Source organism: Carcharodon carcharias, chromosome 18 (assembly GCF_017639515.1).
Source record: "Carcharodon carcharias isolate sCarCar2 chromosome 18, sCarCar2.pri, whole genome shotgun sequence".
Taxonomy (NCBI): Eukaryota; Metazoa; Chordata; class Chondrichthyes; order Lamniformes; family Lamnidae; genus Carcharodon; species Carcharodon carcharias.
Window position 1 is genome coordinate 99,845,263 of NC_054484.1, and position 19,554 is coordinate 99,864,816.

The window sequence follows — 19,554 nt, forward strand, 5'->3', positions numbered from 1 at the left end:
AGGTCCACCAGAGTCAGCAATCTGGCCTGGGATGCAGCGGCAGAAGTGGTCAGTGCCCTCGGAGCACAGAGGAGGTCAGCCATCCAGTACAGGAAGAGGATGGATGGTCTCATCCATTTTACCAGGGTAGGTCAACCACCTCATCAACTCACACACTCACAAACCCATCGCACATCCACAGGGATCTCACACCTCAAGAGACAATACCACTAACTCTCTCACACACCCTCACATCTCCATCAGGCTCATACCCTCTCGAGCTCATGTCCTCATCCTGTCCATGGCTCCACTCACCACACAAACATTCCACACGGTGCCATGCATCCTGCTTACACTCTCTCCATCTGTTTTCATGTAGGAGAAGCTGGCTCACAACAGGAGTGTGAGATCCCAGACTTTGGTGGAGTGACCCACATTAGGCCCCTCTCTCACTTTGAGGAGTGTGTCATCACGCTGACTGGTGAGGACGTGGACCCTGCCTGTAGTGACGGTGAGGTCAGTGGTGAATACCCACGTTATGATCTTGCACCACATTATCCCTCTCTCAGCATGAATGTGAGTGCTTTTTTGTCTGCTTTTGACTCTGCTGTCATGCAGTAATTATCTCTACTTTGGTTCACTGGGAGCTCTGCCAAGTGACCGACTCTCTCAGCCAATTAGTCCCTCAGCTCCATCCAGGTCCTCACCTCCAGCCAAGAGGACACCTCCGCCATTGAAGAGCTGGAAATAAGCAGCCTGGAAGACCTGTCACTGCGCTCACCCACACCCTCCACCAGCGCAGAGACACACACCTTGGTAGGAACAAGATCTAGAGTAGGCTTGGGTTCACAATCTGGTGGTCACTGCACGGACACATGTCCGCAGCAGGAGGAGGCAGGTTCAGCCGAGCTCCTGGCACTCGGAGGACTGCTGGGGAAGAGACATCTGTGAGGTCCGAGTCAGATGAGGAGCCTCTGCATTCGGCCTCCCAACTCATCCTGGAGAGATAGCAGAAGGCGGGGGAACATCATGTAGAGCTGTTAGAAGCCCTCAACAGAGTGGCACGCGAGTTGTAGGTGTGCTTCTGCCTGCTCTCTGATGAAGTGGTGTGCCCACATGTGTGCACATGAAGGCCTTTATGGGAAGGATGGTGGACACCATGGAAACCCTGGTCCAGCAGAACACGGAGATGCACACAGACCTGCACTCTATTGTGGTAGCCATGGGTGAGTTCCTGCAGTGGCAACGCGAGGGAAAGACAGGACACCTCATCATCCAGGTGCTCCATTCCTCAAGGAGACAGGCATGGGCCATCGGGCATTTAAAGGGAGGAGGAGAGGCAGCTGGACACCCCTGGGTTACCCAATCAGGAATCTCACAGGCTGTTTGCTCTCTCTGAATCCCCTTTGCCTGTGACCCCCTCAACCTCATCCTCTGTCACTGCAGAGGGAGCAGCTGGCCCACAGGAGGATAGTTAAAGCAGGCCAGGAGCCTCAAGGCCTCAGCTCTCCGGAGGATGCATGCCGAAGTCATCAGAGGTAACAGGGCCAACCATTGCACAGGCTGTCTCCACCCCTGCTGCGGATGTCAGGGCAGCACCTAGAAGAAATGGTAGGCCTAGAAATGTTAAGAAATTCTGATCACAAGTGGTTGTGCAGGTGAACACACTTTGTCACTTTATAATCTGAATATGTATATTCACTCTCATTGAATAATATGTAATGGTGTCTTTCAGCTTCATTTAAAGGCTTTGCAGGTCCTTCCCCTGTATCCCCCCCTCCACTAGCAGTTCAACTGCATGCAGCTGGACAAGGATTGAATCTGGAGGGAGAAGTGTGAGAGTGTGTGGGGAGCAGCAGAGCTGTAAAAAGGGCTAATATTTCCACATCATTATGAACTCTTTCACGTTTGCCAATATATTTCATACCATTTCCTATTCAAATGCTAAATTATCTAAGTTCCCCCTGGATAATTTCCACCCCGCGCCCCCCCACCCCTTGACAGAGTTTTGTTCAGATCAACAAAATTGAAAATTCCACTCTGAATCCCCTCAATCCTATCTTTAATGACAATCTTGAGAGGCTCTCAGCTAAAGCCATATCCCTGTGGGATTCCATTAATGAGTGCTCCCTCGCACAAAAGAGCTATCTCCAGTTACCCAACATTTCCTTGTGTAATTGCAAATGTTGCCTTTTCCTAACCAAGTGAACAGAATAATAAAGAAAAAAGTGATACTTCCTCAGGGCATCCCAAAATGCCTTGCAGCCATTGAGTTATATTTGAATTACAATTACTGTTATCATAGAGCAGGAGTAGGCCATTCAGCCCTTCGAGCCTTCTCCGTCATTCATCATGATCATGGCTGATCATCCAACTCAATAGCCTGCTCCCGCTTTCTCCCCATACCCTTTGATCCCTTTCACCCCAAGAGCTATATCTAACACCTTCTTGAAAACATACAATGTTTTGGTCTCAACTACTTTCTGTGGTAGCAAATTCCACAGGCTCAACCCTCTCCCAGTGAAGAAATTTCTCCTGATGTCAGTCCTAAATGGTCTACCCCGTATCCTCAGGCTGTGACCCCTGGTTCTGGACTCCCCCACCATCGGGAACATCCTTCCTGCATCTACCCTGCCTAGTTCTGTTAGAATTTTATAGGTTTCTATGAGATCCCCCCTCATTCTTCTGAACTCCAGCGAATATAATCCTAACCGACTCAATCTCTCCTCATATGTCAGTCCCGCTATCCCAGGAGTCAGTCTGGTAAACCTTCGCTGCACTCCCTCCATAGCAAGAACATCCTTGCTCAGATAAGGAGACCAAAACTGCACACAATATTCCTGGTGTGGTCTCACCAAGGCCCTATATAATTGCAGCAAGACATTCCTGTTCCTGTACTCGAATCCTCTCGCTATGAAAGCCAACATACCATTTGCCTTCTTTACCGTCTGCTGTACCTGCATACTTACCTTCAGCGACTGGTGTACGAGGACACCCAGGTCTCGTTGCACGTTCCCCTCTCTCAATTTATAGCCATTCAGTTAATAATCTGTCTTCCTGTTTTTGCTGCCAAAGTGGATAACCTCACATTTGTCCACATTATACTGCATCTGCCATGCTAACATGTCAACAAACAAGGTTGCCAATTTGTGCATAAGAAACTTATACAAGTGGTAAATGTTGTTTGAGGGAAGAATGTTAGTCAGGACAATGGGAGATTACCTAGCCCTCTTCCATTTATTGCATGGGGTCTTTTGCATCTACCTGTGGGCAAAACTGATCCTTAGTTTAGCGGCTGTCCTGAAGGAGGACGCTTTCCCCTGGTACCTGCACAGTACCGTGCTTAACTCCAGCTTAATGCCTTCCTGCAACTATGATGAGCATTAAGTAGGAGGAGTGGGGCTATTTCAGTGTTGTATCATGCTGGTTCATTGCCTAATGCTGGCACCTTTTAAAGCCAATTTGGTCTGAAATAACTTTTAATCTGGACAAGGATTTCACCTCCCTTTTCAAGTCACACATGCAGCCACTACCAACAGGAAATCCCTATGCTGCCTTTCGAAACAATTAAGGTCACAGGAATACTCTGACAAGAGAGGCCCTCTTGTCTAGAAACATGTGGAGGAAACGGTCAAATTTGGCCGAAGGAGGTTAACCTAAATAGTTATCTGGATGTGAGATATTAACATTGGCAATAATTGGTAATATTATCAAGCTTCTTGGGCACTGGATACCATTTAAAGCTGTAGCATCTTTCACAATCTCAGAATTTCCCCAAGCGTGTAGAAAGCTGTCCTCAGCAAAGGTTGACATGATAGTCGATTGTTAACTCAATTCACGTCCGCCAACAATTTGAATATCCCGGATTTGTTCTGAATGGGTTTTCCAGTTTGAAGTCATGTCAGGATGGGTGTACCTGACTCAAATGAACTTGAATGAGAACTGCAGGACAATTTTCTTATGTCTGGCATTTGCATCTAAGTTTAAAGATGGACCAGTCAGGTGAAGAGGAGTTCACTGCTCACAAGCTGTTCCATCCCTTGCACTCCACTGGGCAACAAGGGTTACTGGGAAGCCAAGGCCTAACAAAAACATAGGAAGGTGTGGGGTAGAAACTTGTCATGGTCTGTAACCCATATAAATACTGGTGGTTATGTGACTGGACTAGTAATCCAACAGGCCTGAAGTAGTGACCTGGGGATTTGAGTTACAAATCCCGTTGGGGAATTTCAATTCAATTAACTAATAAATCTGGAATAAAAGGTTAGTATCAGCAGTGATGGTCCGTAGAACTATTGGATTGTCACGAGGTTCACTAATGCCTTTAGGGAAGGAAATCCACTGTCCATAATCAGTCTGACCTACATGTAACTCCATCACCAAAACAATGTGGTTGTCTCTTAACTGCCAACAAAAATGGCCAAGGAAGCTATTGAGTTAAGGGTAATTAGGCAATAAATGCAGGCCTTGCTCAAAATACGCACCCTGTGTGAATAAATAAAAACAAATACAGCCTGATTCACTTCTGTTGAGTTTACAACAGGCTGCAATTGGTTATTGCCCAAGTCAGACTTATCGTCAGTATGTTTTAATACCTTACCATCAAAATGTGGATGAGTTGTGGATCTGATTGGGAGTAAGATCATTTTGTCATTAGCAACATATATGTAGTAATTATAGCTTGGAGTTAACAGCATGGGGAACCCCTAGGAGAGAGCTCTTCTTTAGTTATAGAGCTTGACGCACACATGTGGTGGCTGGTGCTGTCCATTACACCCATGGGAGTGGGTCTGATAGACTCTGGGTGAGATTGCACATAGGTTAGACTCATAGACTCATAGACTCATAGACGTTTACAGCACAGAAGGAGGCCATTCGGCCCTTCGTGTCTGCACCGGTCAACAGAAATCTGACAACACTAACCCCATTTTCCAGCACTTGGCCCACAGCCCTGGAGGCTATGACAACGCAAGTAATTATGTTGGCCCTTTCCTTGGAACCATGTTTCTACTGATTATAGATGTTCATTCCAAGTGTTTAGACATTTATGAGGTTAAGTCGTTAAAATCAGGCACTACTATAGAATAACTATATCCATGGATTGCCAGAGGTAATCGTCTCAGATAATGGTACTGTGTTTATGAGTGCTGAGTTTCAATGATTTATCAGCCTCAATGTTATCACCCACATGAAGACTGCACCGTAACTAATGGACTGGCGGAAAGAGCAGTACAAACTTTTAAGGCAGGAATGAAAATGTTAATAGGTGAATTGTTGGAAACTAGACTTGCTTGTTTCCTACTTCACTACAGGACGACTCCTCCACACTACGACAGGAGCAACACCTGCAAAATTACTGATGAGGTGCCGTCTTTGAACTAATATTTCCCAATTTGGAGGGGAAGGTGGAGAAAAGTCAAGGGAACCAAAAAGCAACACATGATTTGCATAGTTGTGAGCGACAAGTTACTGTTGGAGAAGCAGGATATGCAAGGAACTTCAGTGGAGGACTGAAGTGGTTACCCGGTAAGTAAGCTCTGTGACCGGGCCATTGTCATACCATGTGGAAATGGAGTGCCAGATCACCCATAAGCATGTGGATCTTTTAAGAAGCAGGGAGATACCCCAACAAAATGATGTTCCACCTGTAACCATTGCTGAACCTGTGGTTCCTGTTGAAGTTTCTCAACCAGGGATAGACATGCCCAATGTCTCTGTCGGAGTGGAAGACAGTGAGCTGCCTGTGCCTAATGAGGTACCTGATGTTAATGCTGTTCCAGCGAATGTGGTTCCTGAAAAAGAATCTGAAGTCATGGAGCTGCGACATTCCATACGGATCAGGAAACCACCTGAAAGACTGAACTTGTAATTTCATGACCTGCGTAAATATTGTAATGTCATGAGATAAATATCCGTGTAAATACAAAATGTACAGAGAAGTTAAAGGGGGAGGAATGTAGCAATTATAGTTTGGATAAATGTAGGACTGTGGCTTTAAGAATAATCCTGTGTTGTAAAATCACATGATCTGTGTAAACCAATGAGCTAGCAGCGTGGGGAACATCTAGGAGAGAGTTCTCCTTCCGTTGTAGAGTTAGGTGCACACATGTGGTGGCTGCTGCTGTCTTGTAAATAAAGTTAAATGTGTCACTAAGAAAAGTTGCCTGGAAAATAAACTCTATAACAATATGCAAGGTTGAATTTTTCTCACAAAATGCTCGAAGTTAGCTGAGGGATAATCATTGGCCAGAACAACAGGAAATGTTCCTTTGCTTCTTCAAGGTATAGCCATGGGATCTTTTACAACCACCTGAGAGGGCAGATTGATCCTCGGCTTAAACTTTCGTATGAAAGACAACATTTCAGACAGTGAAGCACACCCTCAGTACTGCACCAGAGTGTCAACCTAGATTATGAACACCAAGTATCTGGAGTGAAATTTGAATTCAGAACCTCAAAGGCCGAGTGCTACAAGTGAACGACAACTGTTACTTCAGTGTCTCTTACAAAAGAAGAAAATATTTCTTATAACTAACATGCCCCTTCCTTTTTTATTGCCCTTCTATTCCCTGTCTTCCACCCCTCCATCACATCTCTCTTCAGTAGATCACTTAGCCACATATTCCACCCACTCATATTAACCCTGACAATGATTTTCCTTGCTACCTTATTCTATACTCTTGCTAAGTGTGGAGAGAAGTCCTCTATGATTTCCTTTCTTGCTCCAATCATATCTAATCAGCTATGGCCTCAAATTTGCTCAGATTAGAGTCTGCTTTCTGCTAGAAACAGGCAATATGGGTGGAAGGCAGTTTATTAAAGAGGGATGAGCTGTTAATGTATTGAAATTATATCCAGCAAGAGCTGAATATCTCCTCATGCTTCACAATTTCAGTTCTCTCCTGGCTGCTGTTCCACTCATTGGGTATGGTGAGTTAAAACTCAAGGCCTTTGGCTCAGTGGTGTCAATCCCACCTCTGGATCAGAAGCTGCCAGGTTTGAACCCAACTCCTGATAGTCCTGGTGAGCTCCTGCTCTGACTTCTGGGTTGACGGTGGGGGTGAGGGTAAGCCCCACTACTCATCATATGGGTTGTGGGGGACGATAACGCCCTCCCACTAAATGGAACTGATTACAGTATAAAGATGGTTATGGCCTTGGAAAGAACATGGATGTCACGGTCTGACCGACTGTCAATCAGCTTCTGAATCTTTCCATTGCATCACAGTGTTCTTCATCGTAAAGATCTGACAATACAAAAACAATAACTGTCCTAAAGCTGTCATTTCTAGCCTCTTATGAATAAATAGTTTATTAAAAGATAGGCTAAATTGTCAGTATAATCCTTCTTCCCTCAGAGTTTAATGCAGCACAAATGGGGTTCATTCAGTAACCTAACTGAAAAGATCCGTGAATATGGCTGGTATCTGAAATGGTAATGTCAAATGGCAATGTATATATATTCAAAAGCTTTAATTAGGAAAAACTATAGATTTTTATAATGTCTTTTGCATCAATGAATTATTTTTGTCGGTATTTATGCAAACACAAGAACCAAATCCCACATGCAGCAATGAGATGTGCTGCGAGAGCGAAGTGAAAGAGTTGAGCTTCGTTCTTTTCCAACTTGGTTCTCCCCCAATTATCTGTTGAAGTGTGCAGGCTGAATGGGGTTTCCATGCAATTCAGTTACTTACACCCATTTTACACTATTTTTATGCCAATGTCCAATCCAATGGATGAACCTACCCAAGAAACTCAAGTGTAGTTCCTCCCACAGCCACCAGCAGGCACAACACTTTAGTTTAACTGTGAAACAGTGGCGTTATTCACTGCGAGGAACCTCCTGAATGATATAAATGCAAGCTTGCTCTTCTAAATGTGGACATGTTTCACCACCCCGGATTTTCCATGCCCGCCGGCGTTGGATGTGTTCAGCGGCGTGAGCGGACAATATGGTGCGATCAGTTTCACGACAGCGTGAAACCAATTTGTTATCATCCACTCAGCCCCTCCGATAGTGGGCCACATTCTCTGCCATCGGATGTCAGGAAACTCTTTGTAATACAGCAGCCCAAGGAATCACCAAACCCCCCCCCCCCCACCCCCCCCTCGCCCCAACCGCTGGATCGGCTGCCCAAACACGCTGACGTGTTTCACAACAGCACATAAGCGACATGCATCCGGCGGGCTGCACTTCGCTCTGGACTTCAAGGTGTGTTTGCCTACCTTGCTGTGATCAGCGCTCACAGTCATCAGCGCCAGGCTTCACAGACAGCACCACTTCACTTTTAGGGGACTCACAGGTAAGCATCTACCTACCAGATCAGCCATATATTTTCAATGGCTGCAGGGAAGGGAGGATGTGGCCTCAGACAAAGGAAGAGGCTGCAGGGCGAGAGCTGTACTGGGGAAGGAGGGTAACCCAGGGAGTGTGCGGAGGCACATGTTGATCTGTGCAAGTGGCCTCAAGATGGTGAGGGCTGAGGAGGCAGTCTCCAGAGGAGATGAGGCCAGATGGATATGTAATGGGGTACGTGTGTAAGAATGGGTGATGCTGTCCCTTGAGCTGGCAGTGAGTGAGATGCCAGTGAGTGTGTGATGGGCTTGTGAGTGTGAGTTTAGAGTGATGAGATGGTTGCCTTACCCTGGTGGCACAGATGAGATCATTCATCCTCTATCTGCATTGGATGGCCAACCTCTTCTGCGCAGCATTGGCACCGACCACTGGTGCCACTGCCTACCAACCCTGGTTGGTCACACCTCTGCCCATCCTGCGGCCAGAGCGGGGGTAGAGGACATCACGGCGGGCCTCCACAGAGTCCAAAAGGCGTTCCAGTGATGTGCCGCTAAACCTGGGGGCTGCAGTCTTTTTGACTTTCATGGCCATCTTCTCTGCAGTAGTCCTAGGCTGGAAGCACTGGGATGTATATGTGCGTGGCTGGACTATAGATATGACGCCTGGCCTGATGAAGCGGCGAGGTGATGGTGTGGTGTGTGAATGAGAGCCCGCCCACCATTGAAACGGTGCGTTTTCCAGGAACACAAAGTTAAGGCGGCCGATTTGGGACAATTCGGCATGGAAACCCTCCATTGCGGCTCGCGTCGTTTTACTGCCAGGTAACACACTTAGTGCAAATTTGGGACGATTCCACCCACCGTTACCAAAGGGTATTTGTAGCTAAACCAACAGGGGGCAGCACCAAACAGCCAGAAGCCCCGAGTTTGCAGCCGGGAAGCAGGTGGCAGAGCTGTCCAATATTGCTAATCTCTTCAGATTCTGGCCTTCAATTATAACCTCACTCTGTCAACACTGAGTCACTTTGTGCTTTTCTGGCTTGGGGAGGGGTCTCCTAGACAACAGCAAGCTTGCCTGCTGATATTAGAGCAAAGCCTTCTTTATTCATTGCTGCAAGGGGCCCTGCTTGTCCACAACTGTGACTGCTAAATCTCACAGCGTAAAACAACTTGCGCATAACATTAATTACTGCCCGACGCTACACAGAAATGAGAGAGATTTGTGCCATTTTTGGAATTCTCTAGATACCATCTCAGTTGAACCTTGTCACAGTTTTAATTCGCTGGGGAAACAAGGAATGAATGGGAAAGCAGAAGAAAAACAGTGAAATTATTTTGCCAGCGTTTTCTAACGTGTAAAGCATTGAAACAGTATTACAATCATGAATACAGGATTATAAAGCTTAATGAGAATAACAAATGTGCCAATTGGCTGTTGAAATATTAACTATTCATAGCGTTCTCTGAATAACATGAAACAATAAAGCTCACAGAGTATCTATTTAAGGAGCCACACGTGTGATTAAACTTTTAATCTTTACAGTGCCAGCTTCCCTGCAATCTTTGTTTTCAATGAAGTACTGGCAGGGTGTGATGCAATGATGTAAAGGGGAACCACCTTCCTGAAAAAGTACTTGGCAAGCTTTAAAGGAAACCTTAAAGCGTAAGATGGTGGATATGTCTGCACCACCCGCGCGTGCAATAACGGTGCCACTTGGTGACCAGTTCCTCTGAAGTGGTGTTCTGACTCCAGACCAACAAAAAAGTTTCCCATACATTCTTGAGAAGGTGGCACCTTTAGAATTGCCGTAAATAGGTCCCATTGAACAGCTCGCAGGTTCCGCTCATTCGATGGTGCTGGGCAGTTATGCAAGATGGGCCCGTAGTCAAACAGCAGCCTGTTTCATGCCCCGTGCCTTGGGCGGAATCTTGTTGAGGGAGGGGCCAGGGGTCTGGTCTGCCTGTCGGACAGCCAGTGAGAGGCCCGATCTACCTCTTTTCGGGGAGGCCCGCCGAGCCACACGCCAATCAGGCAGTGACGAGGCCAGCAGCAGGGCCTACCCCTGGAATCAAGATGCCGAGAGGGGCAGGAATCTCACCTCCAAGAAGGAAAAAACAGTTTGGACCAGTATTTTTATTTCCCAGCTTTTACTGTTGTTTGGCCCTGGGCTGGTAAGAGCCACCAGCCAATCAGAGGCTGGCAGCTCTTGTGCTCAGCCACGTCACTGGGCAGGCCATGGCTGCTGCCGGAAGGACAGGTACTAGAGTCCCCTGATCGCGGAGCAACCCAGGCCACAGGTAAGTCATGTGGTGGGGGGTGGGGGGCTGAGTGCCTTTGATCGAGGGACCCCTTCCCAGAGGAGGTGACAGGCTGGCCACACGGTTTTAGCTGCCACACCTGCGGCATGGAGACAGGCCCACCTGCAGCTGGGTTAATACCAGCAGCGCAATGAGGCCCTTAAGTTGTCATTAATGGGTCTGCCTGCCCAGCACTTGATTCTGACAGAGGGGGGCAGATTTCCGGAAGGCATCTGACTAGGTACATCAAAGGTTACTGCACAAAATAAGAGTTCATGGTGTAGAAGGTAACATCTTAGCATGGATAGAGAATTGGTTAACTGACAAGAGGCAGAGGGTAAGCATAAATGAAACATTGTCGGGTTGGCAAGATGCAATGAGTGGAGTAACACAGGGACCATACTGGGGCCTCAACTATTACAATCTATATCAATGACTTGGATGAAGGGACCAAACGTATAGTTGCTGAATTTGCTGATGACAGGGACATAGGTAGGAAGTTAAGTTGTGAAGAGGATATAAGGAACCTGCAAAGGGATTATAGACAGGTTAACTGAGTGGCAAAAATTTGGCAGAGGGAGCGCAATGTGGGAAAATGTGAACCTGCACGCTTTGACAGGAAGAATAGAAAAGCAGCATATTGTCTAAATGGAGAGAGATTGCAGAACTCTGAGGTTCAGAGGGATCTGGGTGTCTTGGTGCATGAATCACAAAAGGTTAGTATGCAAATACAGCAAGTGATTAGGAAGGCAAATGGAATGTTGTTATTTATTGCAAGGAGAGTGGAAGATAAAAGTAGGGAAGTTTTGCTACAGCTGTACAGAATGTTGGTGAGACCACATCTGGAATACTGTGTACAGTTTTGGTCTCCTTACTTAAAAAAGGAGATAATTGCACAAGGAGCAGTTCAATGAAGGTCCATGCGACTGATTCCTGAGAGGAGGGATTATCTCATGAGGAAGGGTAGGACAGGCTGGGCCTGTATCCATTGGAGTTTAGAAGAATGAGAGGTGATCTTATTGAAACATACACAATCCTGAGGAGATTTGAAAATGTGGGTGCTGAAAGAATGTTTCCCCTTATGGGAGAGACTAGAACTAGGGAACGCAGTTTAAAAATTAGGGGTCTCCCATTTAACACAGAGATGAGGAGAAATTTTTCTTTTCAGAGGGCTGTGAGCCTGTGGAACTATCTTCTCCAGAGAGCATTACAGGACGGGCTGTTGAATATTTTTAAGGCAGAGGTAGGTAGATTCTTGACTACAAGGGAGTTGAAGGGGATAGACAAGAAAGTGGCGTTGAGGCCACAATCAGATCAGCCATGATCTTATCAAATGGCAGAGAAAGGCTTGAGGGGCAAAATGACCTAGTCCTGCTCCTAATTTGTATGTTTGTATGTTCATATGGAAGGCAGTGGGGCCCAGGTACACCACCATCCTACCTAATTAATTGTCCTTCCCACCTCCAAGCTCACCACCAGCTACAGCACAAGATTCCAGCCCAAGTCCTGGGTAGATTCAACTAGGAATTTGGTTTAGACTGTCTCCAGTGAGTCACACAAATAAAATGCAACGTGGAATTGGAATGTGCAGATTTGGGTAAAAATTATAAATGGCCACCAATCACTTTACAATTTATATCTAAATTGTCAGATTGTGCTGGATAATTATTCCAAAATACAGGTCGGTTGCTCTTCTCTGTATCTAAGGACCTAAATGCATTATGTAACTCTCTTGACAACTCCCCTTGACAACTCAGCTAGTACTGAGCTTTGGGAGCAGAGATACAAGGGCACTCTTGTAGTCTTAGTTTCTCAGATATTGCGGATGGGGGAATGGGTGAAATTGATCTTGGGTAGTAGGTCAAAACAGACCATAGCGAGCTGGCAGCCTGTTATACACCCCACCTAGACATACTTTTCTGTTGAGGGAAATGAGCCGTACTGATCAGACCTGCTTCCCTCAAGCCTCAGGTTCTCTAGGCCTAGGTGCAGCCTTGTAACCAGCCACTACTGAAAAAGGTTATGCTTTCTAAAAAATTAAGTTCATGTGGAACCAGGGCGGGGTAGGAGTGCCCCAGGACCCACTAGCCTCACAGCATAACTGAGGGGCCACACAACCAAGCTGCATGGGTGTGCAGCAATCTGGAAGAGCATGCATTACTGGAAACAGGCTGTGCACAAGGAAGGTTTCTTCTATGATCTGCCTGTGTGCAATCGTGCAGCAACCTGCAAAGAAAGCATTTGTATAGCACCTTCCATGACCTCAGCATGTCCCAATATGCATTATAGCCAATGAAGGATATTTGAAGTGTAGTTGCTGTTGTAATTTAGGGAAATACAGCAGCCAGTTTGCATACAGCAAGCTCGCACAATCAATAATGTGATGATGACCAGCTAATGTGTTTTTTTTGCGATGTTGATTGAGAGATAAATATTAACCAGAGCACTGGGTAGAATTCCCCTGCTCTTCTTCAAAATAGTGCCATGGAATCTTTTCTATCAACTGACGGGGCATGGATTTAACACCTCTCCATCAAAAGGCTCCTCCAACAGTCCATTAGTACTACACTGAAGCACCAGCCTTGTTTCAGTGCTGGAGTCTCTGGAGTGGGGCTTGAATCAGTTGACAGAGGTGAAATAGCCACCACTGAGGAGCTGAGATGGGCTTGCGAGTTGAGCTAGGGGAATTATGTGACGATATTGTGGACTGTTCAGCTTGAATATTGTGAGAGAGATTGATCCCTAAGACATCCCATTGCATAAAAAGGAATGGTTTTCTATTTCTTATCGGGAACATTAGGGTCTTTATAAGTGGCACTTTGCATGTGTTATGCTGCAGGCGTCTATTAAGTGTATTCATTCTTAGTGCAGATTATATTTTTCACTTACTATGTATGAATAGGCAGTTACTTTAAGTGACCTGTAAGTGAAGCTTAGTTTAAACACTGAATGAAGTGTTAAACTTATTCCTGTGTTACTGGATACCTTTAACCTTGAGGCTGTACTGAATCTTTTCAGTGTTACATTACTTTTACGTCTTGCGATACCTCAGTTAATAATTATTCTGCCTTCAAGGTTGGAACTTAGAAAATCATTTTTAAAATGCTGTTATACAACTGATTATTTTCTGCTCATTTATTTAATGATATGAGGAGAAAGAGATTAGGTGATTTTTAATCCCCTTTCAGTAGGAGAATGCTGGTTGAGGAGAAATCTGTAATTTTGTTAAATTCACGCAAATGGCAGAGGCCCTGTTCAATACAGTCACTCAACATAACAGAAACTGGCTGTGATCAACTGAGAAAAGTGACATATTCCAGATTTTTTAAAAACATCGTTACAATTTTCAAACTGTCATGATGGGATTTGAGCTCAATTCCTCAGGATTATTCATCCAGAAAGCCGTGGACCCACTCTATCGTAACCCTTCCGGTTAAAATTTACAGTGACCTCCTTTGCCTCTTTGTCCTTCCCTGCTTAAATGGAACCTTCTGTTGTGCGTTCCTTCCATGGAGATGGATCTAGAGTTCATAAGACCTCGACTATTCACAGGTTGCCCAGCCTGGCCTATAGTTGGAATACAGCCTGTGACCCTCAGTGCTGACCCTGCCACAGTATGTGCTGACTGCTCGTCACCTGATAGGAATAATCTGGGCCTCCTCAGGCACAATATGAAGGATAAGGTGCAGCCCCAGCACCCATGAAAATGCCATCAGTACCCCATAGGTTTGACATTAAGCATGCTGGAAAAATGTCTTTGGTAGTTCCAGTCATGATCCTGACCTGTACCCCCAAGTGCACCTCACATCTTGGAGCGGTGGAATTATTCACACAAATTCCATACCTTGGGACTTCAGGTCCCACCTCATACACTTGAGCACCTAATTCAGGTTGATGCTGTCCGAGAAGCCATCTTTCAGATGAGACTGTCTGCTCTCTCGGGTTAACATAAATGATCACATAACACTATATTGAAGAAGAGCAGGGGAGTTATCCCTGTTGTCCAGGTCAGTATTTATCCCTCAGTCAACATCACAAAAAACCCCGGATTGACTGGTCATTATCATATTGTTGTTTGTGGGAGCTTGCTGTGTACAAAGATCTGCTGTTTTTCCTACATCACAATGGTGACTACACTTCATGGAATGTGAAATGCTCTGGGACTTCTTCAGGTTGTGAAAGGCGCTATGTAAATGGGAATCCTTTCTTTCTGGGCTGGAGAATCGAGGCCACGAGGGCTGTAGCCTTATCTTAGATCTGCGTTCCTGTGTAGTCACAGAATGATGCCTTAAATCTTCTTCACCAAGTTTGAAAGCTGAAACACTCAGCACTTCTCCGGGCTTGAGAAAAATGTTGGTTCGCCCCATTGGCCATGGGTGTAGATATCCGTGGTCTCATTCTGCACAAAATCCCACATCAAAATTACTCAGATTGGACTGGCAATAATTTCTGCATTAGGTCATGAACAATACTTGCCTGGCTTACAAAGCCAATTTCCTGGCAGTCGGCTCATTGAAAAAATCTCAATGGGTTTGATGTGGGATCAAGTCAGCTGCAAAGAATTTCCAGACAGGACCTCTTATTATTTTGGCTATGGATCAGAATTATCGTTGGATCAGTAAAATTAGAAATGAGATGTGACAAAACAATTGCAGTCCCCTAAGTCCTGCAAGTTAAAAATATAATGACTGTTCCACACAAAATCTTCATTGGAACATGTCTGTTAAAGTTAGCTTCTTATTAATTACCTGATATAAACTAAGTACAATTAACCTTTTGAGAGCTGCAGAAAAACTGGACTCAAAGAGGATGATAGTTCAGCTTCCCCTATGTGGTTTATGTTCCTTTAATTCTCCTGCTCGAACCTCCTGGTACATTCAGTCACAGAAATGAGACTGGTCACTGGGACCTGCTTCTACAATGTGATGGGCTGTGGGCGAGGGCAGGAAGGTTTCAGGCACATGGACCCTCTTTCATCTTTCCCTCCACCCCTTCATTCAAACAACCACCCCCCCACCTCCATCCACCCCCTCCACACTTCCCCTCACCCTCCACTTCCACCCTTACCCTCCACCCCCACCCATCTCACCCCCTCCATCCCCTCCCTCTCCACTTCCATCCTCACCCTCCACCTCCATCCACCCGCTCCATCCTCCCTCTCCCCTCCAGCCTCCCCTCCACCTCTATCCTCACCCACCACTTACCCCACCCCTCCCCCTCCCCTTCCACCCTCCCCTCCGTCTCCATCCTCCCTCCTCCTCCATCCACCTCGTCCACCCCCTCCCTCCATCCTCACCCTCACCCCATCCTCCCCTCCACCTCTATCCTCCCCTCCATCTTCATTCTCACCCTATCCCTCCATCCTCCCTTCCACCTCTATCCTTCCCCTCCATCTCCATCCTCACCCTCCATCTCCATCCTCACCCTCCGCCTCCTCCACCCCTTCCCCTCCCCTTCCACCCTCCCCTTCATCTCCGTCCTCAGCCTCCCTCATCCTCCCCTCCACCTCTATCCTCCCCTCCACCTCTATCCTCCCCTCCACCTCTATCCTCCCCTCCACCTCTATCCTCCCCCTCCATCTGCATCCTCACCCTCCATCTCCATAGTCAACCTCCCATCTCCCCTCTATCCTCCCCCTCCATCTGCATCCTCACCCTCCATCTCCATAGTCAACCTCCCATCTCCCCTCTATCCTCCCCCTCCATCTGCATCCTCACCCTCCATCTCCATAGTCAACCTCCCATCTCCCCTCTATCCTCCCCTCCACCTCTATCCTCCCCTCCATCTGCATCCTCACCCTCCATCTCCATAGTCAACCTCCCATCTCCCCTCTATCCTCCCCTCCATCTCCATACTCCCCCTCCCCTCTATCTTCCCCTCAATATTTCCCCTCCCTGTTCCCCATCTCTCCCTCTCCACCATCATCCCCCTGCATTCCCCTTAACCCCTCCCATACCCTCCACCCCATCCTGCTCCTCCATCCCCTCCAGTCTCCCACCACATCCCCCCCTTCCTCTTTTATTTCCCCATCCAACCACTCTACCCTCATCCTCCCCCTTCACCCTCCTATCCACCCACTCACACCATCCCCCTGTCTACCCCACCCCCACCCGTCCCTGAGCTACGGTGGTGACGTTCCATAGCGAGAGTTTGTTCAAGGTTTGCCTCGTTCGTATGAAATGGTGGCAGAACTAGCCCACCAGCCCGGCTCGCTGGAGTGGGATACATAACCGTTGACCCCCATTGCCCAGGGGCAGAATTTTACGTCCCACAGGTGGGCGTGCGCCTGAACCGATCACGCGTAAAATCGCACAAGAAGATGCTGGGCGAGCGTCCTGACGCCATCAAGCACTCGTGTGATATTTCGCTCGGTGAGCACGCGCATAAGTTGGAAGTGCGCCCGCCGACAATTAAGAGGGCAATGAAGCCCTTTAACGGCGCAATTGTCCCCGGCTTTTCGTTGCCTGTCCAACCTTACAGTTGGCGGACAGGCAAATCGCTCAGGCGGACTTTGCAAATTTTCATCGAGCCTCATCCAAGGGCGGGATGAAATTTCTGTGATGAGATAAAACAAAAACGCATTCTCGTAGACAGCATCTTTATCGGCCATATTCCCGGGTGATTGATTACGATGAACGGACACTCTCTTTTTCGGCTTTTAAATCTTGTATTTTAGCTTTCTCAGGTCTGCAGCTCCCTGGGGCATCTGCCTGCCTTCAGGGGGGCTTTCTCACAGTGCTCAACCGCGCCTGTGGACAGGTCTCCTCCCACCGCCCCCTACCCTGGCAGTGCTGAGCTGGCCGTTAATTGGCCAGCCAGCGTGAAATGGTAGCCGGGGGCCAATCGCGGCCCCAAAGCTAACCCGGGATTTATCCTTGTGCCAGTTAATTTCAGCTGCGCCTTGTTGTACCCATCTCATTTAAAACAGAGTGCAAGCTATTCACTTGGAAAAAGAAGGAATTATTTTTGGAAAAATCTTCATTGCTGTTTGCAGCTGACATCGCGTCTGACATCTCATCAACAACAACAAGAGAAGTGTGTTACAGTTTAAATGTATGTAATTATTGCTAATACTGTCAAGTAACCAGCTATTTGCTCGCGCTAAAGTAGAAATTGCTGGAAATAAGCAGTAGGCCCTGAGCATACAGAAAGGAAAAATAGATAGTCACGTAGGGAAGGTGGTGATGTAGTGGTTTTGTCACTGGACTAGTATTCTAGAGACCCAGGGTAATGCTCTGGAGGACCTGGGTTTGAATCCCACCATGGCAGATGGTGAAGTTTAAATTCAGTAATAAATCTGATGATGATCATGACAACATTGTAAAAACCCATCTGGTTCACTAATGCCCTTTAGGGAAAGAAATCTGCTGTCCTTACCTGGTCTGGCCTACATGTGACAGCAATGGCCTAAATACTGGCCTAGCCGGTGATGCCCACATGCCATGAACAGGATGGGACCAAGTGAAGAAGGGAGAGTGAATAGTCCGGTCTGCTAATGATTATTATACATTGTTCTTAAACATTTACACTCATTAACAACCAGAGTTTTTAAGCTTGAGGTAAACGCTAGTGCTTATATATACAAAGATCATCAATATAGAAGTGAAATGGCAATGCCAGAATAAAGGGGAAATAAAATCAGTTCTATAACGGAAGAGGAGGGGGACATTTGTAACAGCTTAGGAAATGGAGGAAACAACTACAGCCTGAAGTTGCTAAAGTCAAGGTTTAGATCCAAGGCCCAGGAGGAAGGTGAGACATTTCTCTGGATATTTGCACTGGTTGATGCATATAAGAAGCCAAGTGTAAAGAAGGACACATGGGGTCATTGTCATGGGGTCTAAGTGCTGGCACTGATGAAGCCACCATTTTATCAAGTATACAGTTACATTGAAGCATTTATCAGGCTTGGTGCTGAGGCTGTTGAACAGCAAAGAAGCTATGAGAAGGTGAGGAATTCCAGACACCCCGCCTGAGATTTCCACAGGGATTCTCCCCATCTACTGCAGGCAGCAGATCAGCAGAAACCCCAGAGAGATGTAAGGGACATAGAACAAAGGAGGGTAAAAGAAATTGAGACAAATCAGCCATGATCTAATTGAGTGGCAGAACAGGCTTGAGAGGCTACATCAGCTGTGGCCCAGAGACAGTTCTGTCACCTCTGAGTCAGAAGGTTATGGGTTCATGATCCACCCCAGAAATTTAAGTGTAAATCTTCTGTTCAGTGCTGAGAGAGTACTGCACCATCAAAGGGGCTGTCTTTTGAATGAGATGTTAAGGGTCCCTTCTGCTCTCTCGAGTAGGTACTGAAGTTCCCATAGCACTTTCAGATGAAGAGTTAGGGTGGGGACAGTTCACATGGTGTCATTATGAATGTTTATCCCATTACAAACACTTTAAACAGAGGAACTGATCATTTTTTTCAATAGTTGTAAAGGCTTTGGGGGTGACCTGAAGTTGTGAAAGGCGCTATATAAATGCAAGATGTTTTTCTTTCTTTTACTCTGGTTCCTGTATATGAAATAAATGGGTCATAATCTATAGTAAATGCCTGCAAAAAGAATTTTATTTGTTACTATGCTCACCGTTCATGTTGTTTGCAGCTCAACAACTTGCTTATGTAAAGTGTATTGCGTGCAAGAACTTCTTCGAATGCAGTGCGTGAAGTAACCATTAACTCAGCATTGACAAACAAGAACAGCTTTAATCACATAAGAGCTAATGGAAAATGGTATTTCTGAATTTCTTTATACAGAGGGGCTGGTGTCTTTTATCATGTTACCTGGAGTACAGAAAGGACAGAATTGCAGATGGGAGCTGTGTGGCTCTCCAAATGATACTGCGAATTAGAGGCAAAAACAAAAACAGAATTACCTGGAAAAACTCAGCAGGTCTGGCAGCATCGGCGGAGAAGAAAAGAGTTGACGTTTCAAGTCCTCATGACCCTTCGACAGAACTTGAGTTCGAGTCCAAGAAAGA